We start from the raw sequence: 20,372 nt of genomic DNA, 5'->3' as shown, positions 1-20,372 counted from the left end.
ATGTTCAATAGACGAGAATGCTAAAGTCATCTACAATCATCTGAATACTGCCTCCTGGAACGTGTCTCGGTGTGTGATCTGTATTGAGAAAATCAATTGAGTAAACACAATAATTCTGTCTAAAGTAAATTAATCCCGATCCATATTGCATTTGTGAAATGATGCTCTACACCACTGAGAAGTAATTTGTGTTTTTTAGGGTATTTTGCTTGTGTTCTGTTTCAATTTTAATTTTGTGAACATTTCCCACCTACTGGAAATTCTATTGGTTATTTTTAAAATGAGACAAAAGAGACATCATGGTTATCGGAATGAAAACATATTCATGTATTAGTTGAAGCTGACTGTGTCATAGCATTGACAGTGCTGGTGCCAGGTGGACTTGGTGAAAACTACTCTTATCACTAGTTAAAGATGGACTTGATGAAACCTACCTTTATCACTATTGTTGTGATCCCGCTTCGGAGTGCTGTAGCACTCGCTTTGCAAGTGAGAGACCTGAGTTCAATTCCAGGCAGGGCGAAACCTTGGGCAAGTTTCCTTACTCCACACAGAGCCTAATAATAATCCCTCCAAAACCAAAAACAATAATAAATTGGTCATTTTCAATCTACAACTGTTTGTGGGACATTGCTGTGCGCAATTGGCTGCCGCATTCGCCCACAAATATACAGTCAATTCATTTTACAGTGTGTTCTGTGAAGAGCTTTGGGACGTCCTCCTGACGTGAAAAGCGCTATATCAAATGCAAAGATTATTATTATTATTATTATAACTGAAATTGTGAATATATGTTAATCCATGTAGTCAAAAGAATTACTTTAATCTATGGTTAGAAATGCTTATGATGAATAGACACCATTTTGATTATGGTTAAATATGATGATGTAGCTAAGAAAATGTCAAGATGACTTGCTTTTGTAGTTGATAGATTGTTTATTCACATTTGGCCTGTGGAAAATCTGTGAATTATAGAAGATGTATGGCTGAACTATACTTTGTTCAGAAACAAAAACAGAAGTCACTGGGAACACTCAGCAGGTCAGGCAGCATCTATGGAGAAAGGAAAGTGAGCCAATGTTTTGAGTCCACGATCCTTTGTCAGAACTGGGGCATGTTGGGAGGGAGAGGCTTTTAACGGCTAACAGAGAGGGGGGAGGTCAATGCTGTGACGCAGTCAGTTTCAATTAATACATGAATATGTTTTCGTTCCGATAGCCATGATGTCTCTTTTGTCTAACTTTTAAAAACTACCCTTATCACTCTATAAAGATGACATTAGTCAAGGCTACAAATGAATTATTTTTTATTAAGCACAGGACTGTGCACGATTTGTTACATTACAGTCACAATTGGTGAAAACAAGCATGCAATATGTACAGTATTGTGTCGAATCCTTCCTCTTCCAGTACTGGTCCTGGTCTGAACCTAAATCTTCCTCCCACATAGTAGCTGAAAAATTGCTTCATTTTTGAGTTTCAGTACCACAACTCCATCACACATCTATCACATTAGCTCTCTTTATGGTCGCAAAGTGAAATGACTGTGGGCGAAACGCAGCAGCCAATTGCGTACAGCAGTGACCCACAAATAGTCGTGGATTGAAGTGACCAATTTATTATTGTTTTTTCTCTTGAGGGATTATAGTTACATACATATACAGGCAAATTATCCCTGATAAAAAATGCCACAATTTTGGACTTAAAATAACAATTCTGCAAATACATGGAATGTTCACAACCTTTGTATGAGCTAGATGCAGCTACTGTAATAATAATAATCCTTTCATTGAAATAACGCCTTGTCATGTCATTGAGACGTCTCAAAATACTTCACTGAATATATTCTAAAGTGAATTGACTGTATTATTGTTGTGGGCGAAACACAGCAGCCAATTGCGCACAGCAGTGGCCCACAAACAGTTATGGATTGAGTAACCAATTTATTTATTTTTTTAAAGGGTTTATTGCCTGTAGAAAGTGATCCACCTATCGGGTTCATCTTAACTGCTCGCTAAACAGAGGTGTGTGGAGCAAGGAAGCTTGCCTAAGATTTTGCCCTGTCCGGCACTGGAACCCAGGTCCTCCCGCTTGTGAGGCAAGTGCTCTAACCAATATACCACAGGACTCCACACCTCCCCAGATTTTGCGGATACCTTAATTTAGATCATTAATGTTTATTATGTAACTCCAACCCCAAAGAAAGATAGAAAGATTAAATCAAACATTTGAAATTATGTATGGTACTTGCCTCAATGTAAGTGTTGTGTCCTGGTTCTGTCTCTATTTCCACTAGTGTAGCAGAGAAGAACCAGGCTCAATGTTACATAAGTTAGAAACAAATTATAGTGAAACAATTTAATTTCAAGCAAAACAAATGACTCCTGTTCTAATCTTCCCTCGTTGCTGGGAGGTATATACAGTACTGCATTATAAAAAGAACAAATGGATGCTGGTATTCATCTTTTGAAGAATTGATTTTTCTGTGTTTTAATCTAATACAGTATAATACTAACAAAGTAACCGAGATTAGACACCAGAGATGGGAAATATGTCAATTAATCTGATTCAGGCTCTGCAATGAATAGGTACTGATTCTTCATTTATTCTTATTATTCCTGACCCACAAAAACGAAACAGGTTGCGATTAAATTGATGAAATGCGACACTTATATCCTGTAGGTAAATAGCTTTGGCAGATAAATATCAAACAGGAAATATTTAAATAAATTGATAGAACTATAATCTCAGATCTGTATGTTATTAGCAAATTCATTTTTGCTATTATGCAGTGTAATCCACATCTAGTTTGCAAAAGTTTACTAATATTTGCATTTGACATTTTCTTGAGATAAGAGACTGGAGATAGAATTTTGCCAAATAGTACCTTTCATCAATAAATGATTTCAATCTGAAATGATATTTTCCTCTGAATAAAACACTGGCGGACACTGACAATAGATTATATAGTACCTTGTAATTTTTTACTTTCCTACAATTTAACATTTTAAGAAACTAGTTTCAATGTTTAATCTTGTTTAATGGTGCTCACCTGATAATATTGTAAATGGTCATCTGGGTATCTAACACATGTATGGAAGAATGACAGTCACCATGCTTAACAGTTTCCAGACCTACATATGGAAATTTCCTTGTGTCTGGAAGGGGTACACATCTCTGATTGGAGGGATGTATCCTGCTTACCGAATGTTGCTTCCCTCAACTGACCACCATCAAAACCTCTGTCGCCAAACTGCAACTCCAGTATGGCAGCATTTAAATATGTGAAGATATGTCAATCAACATCATGAGCCAATATTTTTAAAAATGGTGTGCAAACGTTTATTGGAACACATCATGTGATGTGCAATAACTCTTGGGTGAAAGTCGATTGGAGTGGAGTTCCCACTGCCCAGCATAATTTATAGATTCATAAATTCACAGGTTCATAAAATGGGTCAGCTCAGAAACAGTCCATTCAGCCCAACCCATCCTGATGGTATTTATACCTCACAAGGATGCCTATCCCAGATCCTATCCCTTGTCCCATGTCATATCTTTTCCCCCACAACCCTCAACTTTATTCTCTCTTATGTGTCCAGTCATGTGTCCAGCCCTTTCTTTAGGCTGGAGAATTTCACACTCCAACCACTCTCTTTGTGAATTTGTTTTCTTGATCTCAGTTCTGGACCTCCCAGTTCTATTCTAAAACTATACCATCTAGTTCTAGCCCTATTGAGCACTGGAAATAAGATTTCCCTGTCCACCCTACCTAACCCTCTCATCATCTTACATTCCTCTATCACATTCCCTCTCAGCCTTCTGAGCTCCAAAGAAAAAGCCCCAGTTTATGCAGCTTTTGCTATAACTGCATTTTCTCATTCCAGGCAACATCCTGGTGAATCTTTGCTATACTGCCTCCAGAGTCTTAACATCTTTCCTACAATGAGGAGACCAAAACTGCACACAGTATTCCGATTATGGCCTGACCTATTGTTTTGTATAAATTCAACAAAACTTCCTTATCCTTATGCTCTATTCTGCTAACTCTAAAACCCAAGGTCCCTTTGGCTTTTTCATTTTTCTTTTTTCTTTTGATAAGTTAATATCCCTTACTTGTTTGAAATCACTGATTTCAGACCTCGTTGTTCTTTGGAGTATTGTTGTTGTAAATTTAATCTGGTGCTGATATGCTTTGAAGTTCATTTACATTCCTGCACATTACCAACTGTGCAAAATGTTTATTTGGGCAGAAGGCCAGCAGCACCAGCACCAAAACCAGCACCACCAGCACCACCACCAGCATCAGCAGCACCACCACCACCACCAGCAGCACCATCACCAGCAGCAGCACCACCACCAGTAGCAGCAGCAGCAGCATTGTATTATTTTAGTTTTTTTTAGTATTCTTGTTTTGCTCAGTCACTTGTCTTGAAAAGCGAAGTACAATTGTCAAATACCTAATTTGATCTTAATGCTAGCTTTGATTCTCTGCACCTAAAGGTTTTCAAGTGCTGATTTTTTCAGGCTCCAATAAAAAGAGACTTGTCACTGTCTTTCCTTTATATTCCTGAAAAAATACAATTAGATTTAGGTAATTAACATGCAATTATTTTGATAAATGATAAACAAACAAAAGAAACATTCATTACATTTGTTACTTTTCCAGAGCAATTCTCCAATACCATATTTGAACTAATAGTTTGTCTCTGCAGGCAACTATCAATGTAAAACCTTGCCAGTTTTAAACTGCTCAGACCTGATCTAATGTTGGTAGTAAAGACTGTGAGGAGTTTTGTGCTGGACAAGATTGGGCCGCAGAGTTAAGGATTGGTTAATGCTTCTGAAGATTGGAGTTCGGGAAGCTGGCTTGGAGAGCATTGGTAAAATCTATCCTCTGATACAAACAGAGAAAGAAAGATGATCAGTTAGATGAAACACACCACCCTGCCAATAACAGATCAGTTTTCTCCAGCATCCAGGCAATCCCACTCAATAACAAGTCATTGAGTGAAAAGCAAGTAGGGTTCACATATCTGTTTAGATATCTTATAGCAATAACAACTAGACATTTGTGCATGCATGAACTACCATCAGAGGGTTATTTTTGGAGATCTCTGCTAATCTAACAGAGGTAAAGGAATAATTTCCTTTATATATAGGTTATCTACTTAAGAATAAATGAACATTTGGGTAATAACCAAACATGAAAATTCCACAGTACAAATGATTGCCTTATGTCTAAACAGAACCATAATAATATAGTTAAAACTACAGCTGTATAGAATTTATAGAAAATAAAGCTTTATAGCTTTATGTCCTAATCATAATGTAATATCTGGCTTTACAAATCCCATGACATGATTGAAAAAGAGAAGGATGCTTTCTTCTAGTTTCCTGGCCAACAATCCTCCAGGAAAAAATGATAATTCTAATCTAGACTGATGTGAGACCTTACTCAGTGCAAATTGGCTGCCGTGTTTGCCTATGAATACACAGTCACTGCACTTGGCAGCAATTCCCTGTGTTTAAAACATGTTGTTTTCCTTGCTGGTTGTGTTGGTTTAAGTTTTGCACCAACAGTTATCCTCTCTGAGATATATCGCAGAGGAAGATTTGCATCAAACCCACCATTCTTTCTGATGTTTCACTGCAGTCTTTTTGTCATGGTCCAGGCAGAAGTGAGACAGGATTTAAATTAATTTCTTAATTTCTTCTTCAAAGCAACTATCTTTCATGCTGATTCCTTGCTTCAGTGAATCCTGTGCACCTCAGGTTTAGAAGAGCAAAGAACACAATACATTTGACTCAGTTTCATTCTGGGTTCACAATTTTTCCGCTACATGTGATATATCTGCAATGGCAGAGGGGAATAGCTAAAAGTTATTCCCTCATCACATTTCACATCTCTCCTTATTTAAGTTTTGATGTTTAAGAGCCTATTATTCCTTTATTAAATCAATATACTGGGGACTAAATTTTGGCAATTTGTGAGGTGGATCATTAATTCTGAGTAGAAAATAGCAATCTATCCAGTATACCAAACTCTGCTCTGGAAGTAGTTTGCATTGTAGATTAGTTCCCTTGGGTTGGTATAACCAATTTTCTATTACCAGAAGGAGTTGGTATTTGTGATTTCTAATTTGACTCCTGTTAGTAATTGCTACAATTTAGACCCCAATGCATATTTAACTGTAACGTCAATCAGCTTCAAATTATTACACTAATAAACAATAATTATTGCAGTAATAAACAACAATTATACAATAATAATCCTTACATTTGATATAGCGCCGTATCACGTCTTTGAGACGTCTCAAAGCTCTTAACAGGATGCACTGTAAAGTTGTAATGACTATACGTTCTGTGGGCGAAACGTGGCAGCCAATTGCGCACAACAGTGTCCCACAAACACTCGTGGATTGAGTGACCACATTATTATTATTATTATTTTTGAAGGGATTATTACCCCCGGAAAGTGATCTGCCAATCGACTAACAAACGGGTTCCTATTTATTGCTAGGTATGGTTGAAAATGGGTGGAAAATGACATGCGACGCAGAGTGACAAGCTTTTAGTTTAATGCTATCTAAGCCCTCAAAATGCTTATGGTCTCAATTTTAAAACATTGTCTTAAACTTTAAGATTGTGCGGAATTTTGAAAAATTCTTTAATTCAGTCTTAAGTTTTACAGTGCTTTAAAGATGTTATCCTAAGTGAAGGGTGCTATATAAATGCAAATCCAAGTTGTTGTTATTTTTGTTAAATTTTAAGACACTAGTCTTAAGCTTAAGACCATAAAGTAGTTTGGATCTCAAGGCTTTTATCTCTTCCAGCCTTTATCACTTTCTGCCGGGGAGCACATTCAGGGAAATTTTGATCATCAAGGAATCATAGCATTGAGCTACCATTTCTGCTTAAGGTTTTCTGAAAATCATTGAAAATCAGAAAACATATTTGAGGCAGAGTCCAGAGAAATTTTCAAAACTGGAACTGGATAGATTTTTGAAGGGGAGTAAACTCAAACAGTAGGGGGAGTGAGCAGGAAAATATGAATAGATTGGTTCACGTGAAGAAAAACAACAAAGCAAATTTCATGGGTTGAATGGCCTGTAAAATTCTATAATCCCAGACAGGCATTGACCATAGCCTTTTCCTTGACTTAGTCTATATGAATTTAATTTGCTGCTAACACTGAGACCACAATTAAAAGTGAAACCTATTCATGGCACTAGCTGGCTGAAACTATTAACATTCTTACTATCAATATTTACTATGGGGGAATAAAAAGGCATTTATCAAAGAAGTCAATCCAAGGAATTCTTTAAGGGCAATTTTAGGTCAGACACTGGGAAGTATTTATTTAGACAGAAGATATTTTTTGTTTCCCTGATATAAAACCTGATAAAGATATCCACTACCTTTGTTGTCATTTTTAAAAAAAAAATTGTTGAAATGCTTTGAATTGTTTCAATATTTGTGTTCTACTGTCACCCTTTAACAGAGGTTATTACAATGCATTTTCTAAAAAACAATGTCTTTCCATTGTTGACATTTGTCAAATCATTCTGTACATTTCTCAGATTTTGTGTACTGTATTACTTGCTCGCCTATTGTTAATATGGTACAGTCTCTTATTATTCTAAACAATGAAATTATTTAAGATAAAATTGGTCAATCAGCATCATACGGATAGACCTTCACTGAACTTGACAATAAATCATGTTAAAGGTTGTGAAGGGTCTGCACCAAGCTCTGTGACTCCATCACCCCAATCCTCGCCAGGCTCCAATGGCTCTACATCCCCCATAGGATAGAACTAAAAATCCTCATTCTTGCCTTCAAAGTCCTCCATGACCTTGCTCCTCCCTAGCTCTGTCACCTACTAACTCCATACAATCCTGCCTGCTCCCTCCTCTCAGCGGGATCCAGCCTGCTCCAGGTCCCCCGACCAACCTGCACACCATCGACGGTGCCCCCACACTTTAGAACTCCATCCCATAACCCCTTCACCTTGTTCTTTGCCTTCAAGGCCCATCTCAAGACCCTCCTCTTCGACTGCGCCTTCAGTCACCCTCCTACCCCTACTCTCCCTGTCCCACACCTCTCCTGATCCCAACCCTCAGCTCACGTCCAAATCCCTGATTGTCCAGTGCCTTGGGATGTCCTCCGGACATGAAAGGAGTTATACAATTGTAATTTGTTGTTGTTGAGATGTTTCCAAAATGTGATGAGGGCCTATATCAAAGCCAAGGATTCTTATTCTTATTAAACTGTACAATAACAGAGATGGAAAAACATTTTCTTATGTATAGTAATACAAAACCATTCTGCAGTATTGCATAATGTAACACCCATTCTCCCCATGTATTTTTAAGAAGTTTTCTCTTTTGCAATTTGACACAGTCTCTTGATAAATGCTTTTATTGATTCTGGCACAAAGGAAACTGCCTTCAAAAGTATAGTAAGTTAATTCAATGGATTACAAAGCCATGTTTGAAACCTTTGAGTACTCAGGGTTCCAGATTCAAATACTGGGAATGAAAACGTTTACTATGATTTTGCAAACATTCATTGTACATCTTTGGGTGGGTGTTGGGGGGGCGGGTGGGTGGGTAGAAGATTTGTGCTATGTGATTATTGCTGGTAAAACCAAACAGTTTTTGTGTTTTAAAATTATTTTGGGGCATATATATTTGCATAAATATGTAAAAAATCCATGCATTCTCTGTAATATTTGCAAAAGTATTAAAAGTGAAGTTAAAACTACAATTGAAAACAACAAAATTCTCAGCAAGGTGGTGGTGACACAGAAACAGCACGCAGAGAGAAACCATTCTGCAGAACTCAGAGGGGTGCTTCGCACCAAACCAGTTATTAAGGACTGGGCTACAGTAAATGCTGTGCCTTGACACAATATTACAAATATCTCTGTTAAGCGCAAAATATGCATAAGGGCAGTGAATAAACACTATGGGGTGAAATTGGTGCAGTTTCTATGTGCTTAATTTCATAATTAATATTTTGAATGTGTTTGAAACTAAGCAACGGTGAACGTTGCTGCAAAAAAACATGGAAGCAAAAAAGCAGTGCATCCACTAACTTAAACTGCAGGGAGTATTCATAATGATCACCTCTTGTGGCACATTATCATTCAGGTCAGAAAGCATGCATGGGCAGGAAGAGTGAATCCATATGAATTGTAAATAAATACTTTGTATCAAAAGGCCAGCAAGGTTTTCATCATCATGTCAGAGGATTTTGCCTCTTCAGAGTAAATGAAGACAAGAATGAAAAAGCATCATCATCCACAAGAGCTGCAGAACAGGCACTTGAGAATAATTTTCAGCCCTTCGTTCTTTTCCAGTCTATTGCAATCAAAAAGGGACATATATGGGAGGACAGCAGACTACATTCTGCAGTGAATCTTAGTGAGAGTATCACTTAATTTTGAGCTCTGCTTTCATGTGCAGCACAAGAAAAAAAATCATGAGCAGACTTTTTCTCTAATAAATTGGTTATTTAAAATTTAAGAACCAAAATAACATTCAAACTAATTTTCTTATATGAAGTTTAACTACATCTAGATTTTGAAACAAACACACTTTAAATCCACACTCCTTCAAGACCCATCTCAATACCCTCCTCTTCGACCGTGCCTTCGGTCACCCTCCTTCACCCCCTGCTCTCCACTCTCCCTGATCCTGACCCCCAGCTCGGGTCCGAAACACTGATTGTCCAGTGCCTTGGGACGTCCTGCTGGCATGAAAGGCGCTATACAAATGTAATTTTGTTGTTGTTGTTATTGAAAGCCCTAACAAGGCAAATGTTGCTTTGAAGCATGTAAAAACACAATTTTTTTTCATCTTTCTATGACTGATATGAGAATCAATGCCGAAATAACACTGCCTTTTATCTTTCAACACATAGAGTAATCTATTGCTCAGATAGCCAATTTTTGGATGTAGCCTTTATATAAAAACTTCTATTTATTGGAATACAAGTAATATTGTTGCGGGTACATTTTCGTTTAAGACCACTACCCATTAAAGTATACATTAGATTGAAGAATTGGATGATGGACAAGTTCACAGCTAAGTTGCATTTTAAAAGTTTAGCTGAGAAATTGAGTTGGACTGTTACATCTAAACCTTGGGGTCATTTGCATTGCAGACCCTTTTTCTATCAAAGAACTGTTCAATCTAGTTTCATGATAAATATTCCTTATACAGTTCTACCCGTTTATCTGAAACACTGACTGTTCAGAGCCTTGGGATGTCCCCCTGATGTGAAAGGCGCTATAAAGTGTAATTTTGTTGTTGTTGTCGTGTCAACATGGCAGGGACTGAGCAGATTTTGTCGACATAAAAATTTGTTGATATAAACCTGCTGAAATTTATGTTGACGTACACATGATAAGGTTAATGTGTTTCTACATGGGGAAGGGCCAGGGACTTTACATTTTTGTCGACATTCACGGAATGTTGATATAAACAGATTTGAGAGTGGGTAGCATTACATAACTCATACTGGTGGATATTCTACCTTTGCATTTGCAGTAAAATGTGCTCAGTCTGGGATTGATCACTCTGTGATTCAAACACAAAGAGTTGCTTGTTTTATCAATCAGCCCCTCTCCTCAGCACACCTTAAAAAAACTACCCTTGATCCCTCCAACCTCACAAGCTTCAAACCCATCTCAAACCTTTCTACCCAAAGTTTTGAAACGCGACGATGCAAACCGACTTCAATCACACCTCTCTCTCCACTCCCTACTCAATCCCTCTAGTCCGGTTTCCGCCCAGCCCACAGCACAGAGACAGTGCTTGTGAAAGTAACAAATGACGTCTTCTCTCTCTGTGACCAAAGCTCCGTCTGCCTCCTCATTGAAACTTTCATCCACACATTCGTCACTTCCCGGCTGGGCTATTCCAGTGTCTCCTCGCTGATCTCCCCAGCAATACCAGACACAAAATTCAATTAATTCAAAACTCCGCCGCCTGGATACTCAACCGCACAAAACTCTGTACCCTCATCACACCAGTCCTTACCAGACTCCAATGGCTCATAAATACCGATCAGATCAATTTCAAGATCCTCTCACTCGTTTTCAAATCCCTTCATGCCTTCGCACCTCCCTGCCTATTCGATCTGCTTACTCCCCATTCCACCATCCGCTGCCTCCGCTCGGCCAGCTCTGGTCTCCTGTTTGTCCCTCATCCCCTCTGCTCCACCATCGGTGACCGTGCCTTTAGCCGCTATGCCCTGAAACTCTGGAATTCTCTCTCTCTCTCAATCCCTCCACCTTGCCCCCTCCCTCACCACTTTCAAATCCTGCCTAATGACCTTCCTCTATGATTGTACTTACGGTCACTTTCCACTCCCTCTCCCCCTGGCTCGTTGTCAGACTGTGAAATGCTCTGGGATGCTACCCAGTGTGAAGGCCGCTATATAAATGCAAGTTGTTGTTTTTGTTGTTATCTGTGACAGAGTCAACTGTGTGAATGAATCTATTGTTTTTTTTGGCATGGAAACATTATTGACTCCTAATAAATAAGTAAAAGATGCATTTTGGTGAGATAATATTAATAAAGATATAGCAAGTACTCTGGCTGTTAAGGCTGCAAATACAAAAGAACCATCCTCTGTGGTGATTGCAGCAGACTATTTAGGCCTTTTGTAAAAGAAAATGGAAAGCAAACCTTCAAGGACAATGCTATCATTGAATGCATCATTAATAAGGGTCCCTCTTGGATTGACAAAATACTGAATGTTTTAAAATACTTGAGTCTTGCATTTTTATCATGCAACGTATGCATATTTCTCATTGATACTCTGTCCTGGGAACTCAGACCTCAACGGATGTTATTTCGAAATTTCTTTTTCCAAACTGTTAGTAACATTTTCAATCCTGAAAGATCTGTCCAAATGAGACTGTAACTATTGGTTACCAGGACACAAGACTAGAGGCTTTGCGATTTTTATCTCCACAGAGTGACTTGTCAGACCACACAGAGTGGCAGCGACTGCCTTATTCAGGGGCACATATTGACCTCATAAGATGAAGAAGAACTTGTACATTTCTAGAAACAAATCATGGCATTTCCAAATATGGATCCACATGCCAAGTCTTAGCTTCAGAGTTATTTAAAATGTAAGACTTTAATAGTAAATAGAATTTCATGTTATTCACAAATTATTGCAATTACAACAGTTTTTGCATTGCATACAATGAAACTAAAATTGAAACTGGAAACAAATTACAAAGCCAATAAAACCGGAATTATGTTTGTTTAAGAACAGGAATCGCTGCATAAAACAATGACAGAAATAAATTAGCTCATAGCCTATCACCTATGTGTTAGAGAAAGAATCCACTATTCCATTATTAAATAATCCCACAATGTATATTAGTAAGAATCAGGTTACCCTGTGTCATCTATAATAACTGATAAAGTTTACCAATGATAAGGATGAATAAGGTACTGTAGGCTTACTATTCAGGATAACGCATTATACCAACGATTCATTAATTAGGATTAAGAATATGCCTTAGTTAAATTCCACTTTGGACCAGCTGTTACAGGAACGGACTCTGACAGACTGCTTTTGTTTAGATCAAGCCAATGATCTGTTGATGGCAAACCAATAAGTGATGAAAGGTCTCAATGATCCAATCTCACAACTGGGAATGGGTAAGCAAGCAGCACAGAGTTAGCAAGCAGCCCACACAAGTTTGCAACAAGTATAAATCCAGAGCTGCTTGATGGACAGGCAGCTGACAAGCAGCCTGTAGAGCAAAATAACACATGGTCACAAGCGCGGGAAAAACCCTTGCATTTGAATCATACAGTGGGCGGCGGCACATGCCTATATAAAGCAATGCTCGGAGTGCCGGTACGAACTGACATGTACAGGACTACTATACAGTCAGAGTTGGTTTCTTTGCTAATGTAGCATTGTTTTGCCAATTGTTATAGTTACGTGTGATGGTTATGTTTAATCCCATTGTTGTTTATCTTCCATTGTTGTGTTCCTACATGTAAGGTAGCCTAGGGTGGCTAGGTTTTAATAAAGAGCTGTTGTTTCTACCAAATGTATCCTCGAGTTTCTGTAGTATACCAGACAAGAAAAGGAGTAAACACTTCGGAGGGTAGTTGTCAACATCGGAGGTCTGCTAGTGTGAGCAGAGTCTGATTAGATATTCCAGTTACTGGACATTGGGGTTAACTGGGAATACCTGTCTGTGTGTGACTCTGACTTGGTTGAGTCACCTTTGCAATAGGGACTCACACCGACAGAGTTAGGAGAGAAGCGGAGGCCACTTAGTATGAAAGCGTTAATAAAATTTGCACATACATGAAGGTGTGAGAAACATCACTGTACTCATGTATATTCATTTTGCTTTACCATCTTAAACATTACATTTTGCTTGGGACAGAAGAAACTTAAGGTGCATATTTCTGCTAGTTGACATTACCAACTTGCTAATTTGCGTAATAATAGAATTTTCATTTTATAAGTACACACTGATAAGGTTGGTAACTTTGTAGATCAGTGGAATTGCATCCCCTTTCCCTCCAAATTGCTTTTTGCTCTGTTCCACCAGGTTCAGGCTGTCTGTGACCCTGACCCAAATCTCAACATTCAAATTTTGTTTTATAAAATATCTATAATTTATTAATATTTATTTTGTTTTTGTATATTGCTGTGCTTTAAATGCGTTTTATGTCTTAGTGAATTCCAAAGCTGTGTTTCAAGCAGATTCGCTGTCTGAACTTTAATTTGATATGTATGAAATGTTAATTACAGTGTTTCTGCCACAGTTCAGTCACACACACTTTTAATTGTTCAATTTACATGTAATTATGATGCTGCAGCTGTTGGTATTGCAGTAATCGCTCAAGAATGTTGTACTCTGGAATATTTGGATGGGTAACAGTTATATAACCGGATAGTGTCCTTCCAGTGCATGTGGCAAAATCATATTATACTGCAAAAAGTGGACGTTATGTAACCAATGCAGTATTCTGGAAGTTGTAGTAGGCTGAATGTACCGTGGTAGTTCAGTCGCAGAAGAGTGATGCTACACTTAGTACTAGAAGTGGACATTTGATTTGGTAAAATTCAATTTTGTACCCAATACGCCTGATCTAATACCTGTGGTTCCAAGAACAGCTCTATTTAGTTCCTGGACGGTTTTTAGAGCTGCCAGATAGGCAATGCTCCTTAGAGCTGCAGTTGTGTGAGTTACCTTCATAATATTTCCCATAATAATAATAATCCTTGCATTTGATATAGCACTTTTCACGTCGGGAAGACGTCCCAAAGCGCTTCACAGAATATACTGTAAAGTGAATTGACTGTATATTTGTGGGTGAACGCGGCAGCCAATTGCGCACAGCAATGTTCCACAAACAGTTGTAGATTGAAAATGACCAATTTTATTATTGTTTTTGGTTTTGGAGGGATTATTATTAGGCGTGTGGAGTAAGGAGACTTGCCCTAGCACTGTAAATAAGTTTTCCTTTACACCTGTTAGACTTACTTTTAACAAATGTCCAATAAAGCGGATTTGTTTCCACAATACACACAATAAAACAACTGTAAGCTTATTTTAAGACAGAATTTTAGATCAACTTTATTTTGTTATCTTATAGTTCAGATATGCAGGTCAGCTGCGGGGTGAGCTGTTCAGTGCCTCACTGACCACTGTTGCTGAGTAGCAGATGCTGAAAAGATAAGAAGCCCATCATATAAAACAAATCTTCCTGCAACTCAAAAAATTCTGAGACTTCTGTGACTAGTTCTGACATGTGTACAAGTAGGAAATTCTTACATTTAATTAACTACCTGTTTATTTAAACACGTTTGTCTACAACATAATAATCCTTTCATTTGATATAGCGCCATATCGTGTCTTAGCGATGTCTCAAAGCGCTTCACAGAATATATTGTAAAGTGAATTGGCTGTATATTTTGTGGGTGAAACACGCAACCTGTTGCGCACAGCAGTGTCCCAAAATACAGTCACTACACTTTACAGTAAATCCTGTGAAGTGCTTTGATAAGTCCTCCTATAATATGTCTGGAATTTCCATGTGAAGGTGGGATTCATGGAATCCTCATTTTGGTTTGGATACTCCTAAGTATGGTGGTGGGTTTCCGCGTGTGTCAGACATCCGGCTGACCAAAAAAAGAGTTGTGCAGCTCAGCACTAAATATGCATTAAAGTTTAGAGAAAACGCTTTTTGTTCAAAATATTGTGCTCATGTTAGATCCTTCACATAGGAATTTTGTGTGAATTTAGAATCCTCACTTTAATAAAACAAGTGGGACCCACCTCCTCCCATGCTGGGGTGGTGTATTTTATGCAGAGGAATTACAATACAAAATTACATTTGTATAGCGCCTTTCATATCAGAAGGACATCCCAAGGCGCTGGACAGTCTGGGATTTGGACTCGAGCAGTGAGGGTTGGGATCAGGGAGGGTGGAGGGCTGGGTGGGTAGGAGGGTGGTCGAAGGCGTGGTCAAAGAGGTGGGTCTTGAGACGTGCCCTGAAGGAGGCAAGGAAGGGAATGTGGGATGGGGTTCCATGGGGTGGGGGTGAATTGAGGATACAACAAGCAAAATACAAAACTGGTACTAAATGTAACTACGTTGGATTTGGTTCTTGTGCTGGCCGAAAGAACCCACGCCGGCTAAATTGAATGGAATCACTTCAGTTAAATATGTCACCAGAACAGCTTCATGTCGGAGGAGGGGAGATCCAGGGAACTGTTGAGAAATAACAATGTGCTAGTCAAGCAGCAAATTTCATGGTAATAAAATGTTTGCAACAATGTTGGGGTTTGTAAAGTGGTTTAGAAAAGCCTGGATAATCTGCTGAAATCCCAAATAAGTCATAATGTCCTGACCGTGTATCTCTCCAGAGATGAGAGTACTATTAATTGATGATATTATTTGGGAAAAGAAGGAGTTTCTCCGGATAGATTGCTCATTGACCTCCTAATTGTCTTTGGAATCTTGTTGTTTGCCATTTTGCTGCCGCCTACAAATACACAATCACTTAAACTTGTCAGTAATTACCTGTGGAGAGCTTTCACATATTTTGACATCATAAAAGTGATATGAAATCCCAGGATTATTATTGTTAATAATTTTTAAAAATTTCAAACAACCTACTTTTGTCTAAGATGTCCAAAAACTCAATTCGTACACAAGTTCTTTTAAGCCTTATAATGGATGGTACTCTGAACATCGTAACCTGCTGGCAGAAATGATGCCATACTGGGATTAAGTTGAGAGGAGAACAAAGGTCTTTGAATTTATGGGACTCTAAAAGTCAAACAAAAGACAGAAACATCACTGTGAATGGAACAGACATGAATAAAGATTTATTTCAAATTGACAGGTGTGCCCTTGGTCATCATGATCTGAAATTTAGTGAAAGGCGGTAGTGGCTGTAATGCTGAGAACTCATTGCTACTTGAATGGAATATTAGAGATGACATGATACAATGCCCATGCAACCAGGGATAAATGAAATACAATTCAGCTCATAAATAGTCCATAAAACCAGATGATGTCATTTAATATTTTGCAATGTAATAATCCCATTGCATGAAGGGATTTTCTCACTGTGTCCTGGCCAACAATTCCCCCAAATAAAATTGATCATTCACTTCATGAACGTTTGTGGGACTTTGCTGGGTACATATTGGATTCTGCAATTACCTACAAATACACAGTCATTACATAGTAAAACCCTGTGAAGTGCTTTGAGAAGTCTTAATGTCACAACAGCAAATATGAGGATTATTATTAATATTATTATCTCTTTGTTTACTTAACATCCTCTCTTGTTCCTAAAGAAGGCTGAGAGACTCTCAAATTAATGGCAATTAAACTTACCATTTACTGCTCAACTGGTGTTAAACCATACGTATTACAGTAATGGTAGCGTAGTTTCACCTCTCAGGAATTTAAATCAACTTTACCTTTATTACCTTTATTTATTTGAGTTTTCAAGGGAAGCTTACCCATCTCCCCTAGTGAGAGATAAACTATTCTTTAATGACTGAAGCCTATAGATTGGATTCATGCATGCTGAGGTTTATAGCGTATCTTAGCTATTACAAAAATTGAAGACTTGCACAGCCTACAGAATGAAAGGCAGGGTCAAGGGAATGAGGTTGAGAACCAGAACATCATTGCAGAGTGTTCTAGCACACTTTAAACACTTAGAATGATGTTTCCCTACAGCCATATTTGATCTAGTTGCTACAGAAACTGAAGCAAATTGGATTTCTAAATCATAAATAAGCAGGAGACATGTTTGATAAATATGTGATGATACATTTATGTAAGAAATCTACCTTTAAATGGGCTTAAATCTCCAAACTGGAGTCTCTAATACATTATACAACTGGTTGGATCATTCAGGGAAGGATGATTGAGGCTGGTGCCACAGCAAAGACCAGTTTACTTGAATTACCAAAAATAATTTGTGTGAGAAATGTTTGTGCTGCTGTGCGTTAATTTCCTTAAATCAGCTTCCTTTGGGCATACAAAGAAAAATGACTAGACATTTAGCCTGTGGGAATTATGTACAATTTTCAGCGTCAAATATATTTTTCTGACAACCATGTGTCACAAATGGTATGATTTACTTACTTAATACCATAAATTGTTTTAGTTGAAGCAGAAAGCATCAACCTATTTCAGAGGAAGTACACAGCTTACATGAGGAAAGAAGGAAAAGGAGGGGTAAGGGAGAGGTGATTAAGAGAGATGGAGCCTCATGTGGAGTAGGAATACTGGCACAAACTAGCTTGGCCAAATAGCCTGTGTCTGTGCTATACCTGTATCCCTGTTCTGGCATTCCAGGACCCCACAGAACTACCTTCATTTCTGATAAATCTGTCAGAAATAACGGTTCTGCTTGCTTTGATGTGATTTGATCTTTGATATGCAAATTTCATTTCAGCTTGTATTACTGCAGCTAACCATTTCTTCTTTCTAACCTTTGACGATTTGATTAGAGCTGTTATATTGTCTCTCAGGGACGAGTCAAAATCAGCCAGCAAACTGTTTCAGGCTACTTGGTTGGGATTGATTAACCAGGCTCATGCCTATGGCACCTTCCCTTATGAAGATACTGTGAGAAGTCTTTTTTAGAAAAGTAGGATTCTTTTGACAATCTTTGGGAATTTAGAAAGCAAGCAAATTGTGGTTTTCAAACAAATGTTTTATTTAATCCAAATGGAGGCAGGACAAACAGAACTGGATCAAATTACAACAAACTAGTTGTGCCTTAAAATAAACCAAACAGAAGCTTTTCTCCCTGAGCTGCAGTTGCAGCGTTAACTGACTAACCCTGCCAGCCCAAAGCCCTACAGGTAGGGTGTTCCTAGCTGGGAAAGCAGCATGACATTTGGCAAAAAGCTCTCTCAGTGACAACCTGCATTTTTAGTGGTTAAATTCCAGCATTACCCAATGCACACCGTGGGATTCTTCTGCTTTGGCCCATGCCAACCTGTGCCCAATACTTTCTGGAAACAATAACAACAAAATTACATTTATATAACGCCTTTCATGCTATATAACAAGTAAGCAGGTTTCATTCATCCGGGATGAGAGCATGTACTCCATTCCATCTGTATATGTGATAAACAGTTGGACTTGTGGTCATGGTCAGAACAATGCACGGATGGGTTGGTGGTGATGACCAGAGAAAGGAAAGGTTATGAAATCTTGTTTGTTCATGGGTATAAATATAGGGTACTAACCAGCTTGAAGTCAGAACAAACCCATGATTGAAGACGAAGGTAGCAAATAAAGAAAAAACGCAGAAAGAAAAAAAGATAAAGGAGAAGAAGCTCCTGGCTCCTGTCAGCGTCTCCATACCTGTCGCTGGCAACATCACCATCCATGGTTGCACCCTCCACCTTATTAAGCCAGTCCAGAACCTTGGTGTCTTGTTTGACCTTCGACTATCCTTTCCACCCCACATCCGTGTCATGACCCACTCTGGCTTCCCCCATCTCCGCAACATCGCCCGGCTCCGCCACTGTCTCACACCTCAAGCGGCCGAAATCCTCATACATTCATTCATAGCATCGAGGCTTGACTATACAAACTCTGCTTGTCATCTTCCCCAATTCCTCCTCCATAGGCTGCAGATTATGCAGAACTCTGCAGCCCGTGTCCTCTCGCTCACTAGGCTCCGTGACCCTATCACCCTCATCCTTGCCCGACTCCACTGGCTTCCCATCACACAGAGGGTACAGCTGAAGATCCTGGTCCTCATCTTCAAAGCCCTCCATGGCCTTGCTCCCCCTACTTCTGTGACCTCGTAACCCCTACCATCCTGCCCGCTCCCTCTGCTCAGTGACTGCTTCATGTCACCCGCCTCGCCCGCCACACCATTGATGGGTGGGCCTTCTGCCACTCTGCTCCTACCCTCTGGACCTCAATCCCGCAGTCCCTCCACCTTGGCCCCTCCCTTGCTCCTTCAAGACACATCTCAAGACCCTCTTCTTCAACCATGCTTTTGATCACCCTGCTTCCCGCTCACAATAATTTTGTTGTTGTCGTTGCTACTAATTCTGTTCTCTGGATTAGTAACTATATCTTTCTGGATTAGTAACTATACCTTTCTGGACTAGTAACTATACCTTTCTGTGAACATTGCTAAGTAAAGGTTTCGTAAAGCAAACATTCTGTCTCTATGAGCTTGGTTATCTGAGTGTCCAAGTCCACTGATGATTTAAGTCAACAAGCTCAACCCTGATACCCTCCTTCCATGAACAAACAACCTATTGGCAATCAATGAGATCAAAAATAAGATGCTGCTCAATGAGGTGTGCAATGGGAGAGTGCCCAAGCTCGTGTAGCAGTACCCATCCATTAGTACTTTCTTGGTAAGATGGGGAAAGGAGAGAAGGAATTGGAACCAGGAAAAAATTGTTGTGCTACCCAAAATGGAGACTGGGGGTCAAATTATAATCAAATTGAAATATAAAGTTGCATTGCTTAACAGCATGGAACAAAGCATTATAAAATATATTTTTTCACTAAGTCAGCACTTACGTTCATGGTTACAATTAAGTTTGCTGATTTTGCATTGTTAGTTGGGATTAAAAAGATTACATTAGAACTATGCATTAGCTCACATATTTCAGCGCAGCACCTGACAAAATCCCTTGAGATCATTAGATGCATTAGCAAATGATTGAAATAGCTAAAACTGACAATGGGAGTTATGGTAAAATGATAATGAAAGAGTTATATTAAAATAGTTATAATTATCTTTAAAACTATGTCTCACAGATCATGGTGGAAATCAAGTTTAGTATAAATTAATTAG

This window comes from Callorhinchus milii, unplaced genomic scaffold, assembly GCF_018977255.1.
Source record: "Callorhinchus milii isolate IMCB2004 unplaced genomic scaffold, IMCB_Cmil_1.0 Scaffold4, whole genome shotgun sequence".
Taxonomy (NCBI): domain Eukaryota; kingdom Metazoa; phylum Chordata; class Chondrichthyes; order Chimaeriformes; family Callorhinchidae; genus Callorhinchus; species Callorhinchus milii.
The sequence above is the reverse complement of the archived record's forward strand: the minus strand, read 5'-3'. Positions refer to the sequence as shown.